Source organism: Phalaenopsis equestris, unplaced genomic scaffold, assembly GCF_001263595.1.
Source record: "Phalaenopsis equestris unplaced genomic scaffold, ASM126359v1 Scaffold000732, whole genome shotgun sequence".
Taxonomy (NCBI): Eukaryota; Viridiplantae; Streptophyta; class Magnoliopsida; order Asparagales; family Orchidaceae; genus Phalaenopsis; species Phalaenopsis equestris.
In genome coordinates, this window is record NW_018165172.1 from 23,253 (window position 1) to 27,954 (window position 4,702).

At 31.9% G+C, this 4,702-nt stretch overlaps 1 protein-coding gene across 2 annotated transcripts in view; it reads right to left on the minus strand.

The window, feature by feature from the left end:
- LOC110030516 (ferredoxin) overlaps positions 1-4,702 on the minus strand; it is a 20,548-nt gene continuing 15,846 nt past the window's right edge. For both annotated transcript variants that reach the window (XR_002294660.1, XR_002294661.1), the window contains exon 3: positions 1-395. The gene's annotated coding sequence lies outside the window, so the exon portion shown is untranslated. The remainder of the gene's footprint in view (positions 396-4,702) is intronic.

The following is a 4,702-nucleotide window of genomic DNA, read 5'->3' on the forward strand; positions in this document are numbered from 1 at the left end:
TAACAAGAGAAATAAAACATGAAATATTAACAACCAATAAGAATTAACATCATTCTTGATCTCATCACTATCATGAATGACAACAAGATCAATACTACCCGCAACATCAACATCATCTGCAAAAAAATCCATATCAATTCCAGCCAGCACCCTACTGTCACTGTTAAGCAGCTTTGTATAAAAAACAATATCATCTGCCTCAATGAGATCAAGAGAAAGAAAGATATTTCCATTATTTTGTTTGATCCTGTTAATAGTATTGCCCATTCTTCTTTTTTTAATAAAAGCACGGTCATAAGAAGTATTTCTATCATCATCAACAAAGTGATGACCAACAACATTTTATTTATAGAAAGCCTCCTCCATAGCAATAGCATTGGTCAACCTCTCCTGTCCTGCCAACAAAGTAAGGTGAACAGTCAAATCATTCTTATACTCCTCATCAAGCCTCATCATATTATCCTCAGCCAACTGAACTAAAGTATGCAAATTCCCAAAAATATGCCAGTTCCACTTTTTGAGTTTAAAAGCCAGTGATTTATGCAAAGCCCAAAGTCTTCTACACGCATTACCAGTACAACCAGTGACCCAATTATCTTTTGACAAATTGAGCAAAAGAGCTATGCAGAGTCCACATATTGAAAAATCTAAACTGATACTCCTTTGGCTTATTAAACATACTAACATTAAGTAGAATAGGAGCATGATCTAAATAAACAATAGGCAAATGAATAACATAAGTAGTCGGAAACAAATTCATCGAATGATTGTTAGCAACATATTTGTTCAACATTTCAAATACCTTACCACAATACCAAGTAAAAGGATACCTGGGTAGCCAAGATCAAGGAGCCCTACCTCAAACAACACATCAGAAAAAATAGAAATTAAGCTCTTATTAGGGAATTTGCCACCTTTTCTCTCCTCCGATGATAGAATAGCATTGGAATCCCCTACAACAATCCATGACTCCACACAAAAATTTTTTAAAGCAATAAGATTACTCCATAAATCCAACCTTGCAATTCTTGAACAACCAACATAAATAATAATAGCAAGAAAAGAATAGTTAACAAAACTAATCTTCAAATGAATGAACTATCAATGATCAAAAATAACATTCACATTAACAACATTACTCTAGAAAACCAAATCTAGTTATTCACATTAGCAAAAGAGTCGAACCTTCTGAAACTTTTCATCCACCAAAGGTTCCAAAACCCCAAATAAAAGTAAATTATGAGTTCTGATAATATCTCCAAGCCTATTAGAAGCATTGACATCAGCAATACCTCTAATATTCCAAATCAAAAGTTTAAACATCAAAACACAATTTTCTCCCCCTAGTAAGCCTAGGAGAGATGACCAACTGATTTTCCTTCCCTTTCCAAACCCCACAAATTTGAACTAAGGCAGATTTAGGCTTATCATATTTCAGCTCCCTTATGCACTTAATTTTCTTCTTATTAGATTTAATAACAAGCCATTCCTCTTCCAAGTCAGCTTTAGCAAGAGCTAACTTATTAACCAAATCCCTATCACCAGTAAAACATTTTCCATGACATTTTCAGCAGCGCTAACATTTTCAACAGCATTAACATTCAGAATCCCCTCATCAATACGATTATTATTGACATTAAGAAAGATAGAAGAAGTATTCTCCTTTAATCCAACTGTAATATTATCAAGATTTCTCATCTCATTTTTACAAGATAAGAATTTATTTCTCAATCTTAAAAGCTTAACTTTGAATTCATGGAGACATAAGTGTGCCCTTGATCGAGAGTATTATAAACAAAAGACTTAAATTAAACATTTTATTTCACAATGAATAACTCACCAATATATCTGAAAAAAAAAGTAGGAAATTGACTGCATCAAAATTAAATAACAATATGAAACAACTATCCATACCCAAAAGAAAAATAGCTAAAGCAAAAATTAAGAAAAAAAAACTAAAATTTAAAAGCTTGCTCTGATGGAGACGATGTTTCTGGTGGCTGAATAGAACCTATCATGCAAAAATAACAAAGAATGAATTTGACAAACAAACTCAGTAAATAACAGTTATCTATTAAAACACAAATAACAAGAGAAATAAGACATGAAATATTAACAACCAATAAGAATTAACAACATTCTTGATCTCATCACTATCATGAATGACAACAAGATCAATACCACCCACAACATCAACATCATCTGCAAAAAACATGAATGACCAACAACATTTTATTTACAGAAAGCCTCCTCCATAGCAATAGCATTCGTCAACCTCTCCTGTCCTGCCAACAAAGTAAGATGAACAGTCAAATCATTATTATACTCCTCATCAAGCCTCATCATATTATCCTCAGCCAACTGAACTAAAGTATGCAAATTCCCAAAAATATGCCAGTTCCACTTTTTGAGTTTAAAAGCCAGTGATTTATGCAAAGCCCAAAGTCTTCTACACGCATTACCAGTACAACCAGTGACCCAATTATCTTTTGACAAATTGAGCAAAAGAGCTATGCAGAGTCCACATATTGAAAAATCTAAACTGATACTCCTTTGGCTTATTAAACATACTAACATTAAGTAGAATAGGAGCATGATCTAAATAAACAATAGGCAAATGAATAACATAAGTAGTCGGAAACAAATTCATCGAATGATTGTTAGCAACATATTTGTTCAACATTTCAAATACCTTACCACAATACCAAGTAAAAGGATACCTGGGTAGCCAAGATCAAGGAGCCCTACCTCAAACAACACATCAGAAAAAATAGAAATTAAGCTCTTATTAGGGAATTTGCCACCTTTTCTCTCCTCCGATGATAGAATAGCATTGGAATCCCCTACAACAATCCATGACTCCACACAAAAATTTTTTAAAGCAATAAGATTACTCCATAAATCCAACCTTGCAATTCTTGAACAACCAACATAAATAATAATAGCAAGAAAAGAATAGTTAACAAAACTAATCTTCAAATGAATGAACTATCAATGATCAAAAATAACATTCACATTAACAACATTACTCTAGAAAACCAAATCTAGTTATTCACATTAGCAAAAGAGTCGAACCTTCTGAAACTTTTCATCCACCAAAGGTTCCAAAACCCCAAATAAAAGTAAATTATGAGTTCTGATAATATCTCCAAGCCTATTAGAAGCATTGACATCAGCAATACCTCTAATATTCCAAATCAAAAGTTTAAACATCAAAACACAATTTTCTCCCCCTAGTAAGCCTAGGAGAGATGACCAACTGATTTTCCTTCCCTTTCCAAACCCCACAAATTTGAACTAAGGCAGATTTAGGCTTATCATATTTCAGCTCCCTTATGCACTTAATTTTCTTCTTATTAGATTTAATAACAAGCCATTCCTCTTCCAAGTCAGCTTTAGCAAGAGCTAACTTATTAACCAAATCCCTATCACCAGTAGAAACATTTTCCATGACATTTTCAGCAGCGCTAACATTTTCAACAGCATTAACATTCAGAATCCCCTCATCAATACGATTATTATTGGCATTAAGAAAGATAGAAGACGTATTCTCCTTTAAGCCAACTGTAATATTATCAAGATTTCTCATCTCATTTTTACAAGATAAGAATTCATTTCTCAATCTTAAAAGCTTAACTTTGAATTCATGGAGACATAAGTGTGCCCTTGATCGAGAGTATTATAAACAAAAGACTTAAATATAATTAATTATAGGGGTTTGTTCCTATAGAGAAACATATAGCTCATGTTAAAATAAACATTATATAACTTTTGATTATGTATGAGAGACCTATTTGTTAAGGTAAGCCGATCAAATTTGAATAAAATTCTTTATCTAAGTAATCATATCAATTGTAAATTAATAGTTATATGTTTCAAAATAGTATATTATTCTTAATATTGCAATCCACACCGAAAATAAATAAATATAATCAAAATTTGTGTGGTATAAAAAATAAAATAGCAATTATAGTACTACACTTCTCTATAAATGCCAAAATTTCAAAATCTTCTAATTTTCTATTTTTATTTAAGATGTCTTTCATAAATTTTATATAATTAGGCATTTTCTTAAGAGTTCTACAAATATGTTCTTATAAATTTCTTTAAAAATTTTGAAAATTTAGAAAATTGCTTATCCCAAATTTGTTTTTGAAGTTTGTGGAAAATGAGTTGGTATGCTTGCAATAGTCTTTTTCAATTTATCCTTTTTTACTAAAACTTTCTAATGTTTGATCATTTTATTTTTCAAATCAAAGTTCATTTTCATCTATCCTTCAATTATTTTAGGCAACTCTTTTAACTTCTTACCACTCAATCCGTAGCCTTACACCATTGATTCACTTTGTCATTTGAGATCACTTCGGAGCTGCCTAGTAACGTCTGTTGACTTCATTTTTTGTGAGGTTCAAATTCTTCCTCTAAAACTTAGGATCTAATCATAGGACATCCCTATTAACTATCCTAGAAGACTAGTGATGGGACCTACCTCACTTAGAAACTCAAAACACTTGTTGAATTTTTTGTGAAATCTCACATGGGTGGTCTCAAGTCCTTAACTCTTGGTTGAGATGACTAAGACCAACATTTTGAAGCTCAAAAATGAGTTCACATAGGATCTTAAAGCCTTAAGGAAACTCTTTATGACTTGGATACTCACTTCACCTTACATACACGCTCATGTCACTACACACACATTCAC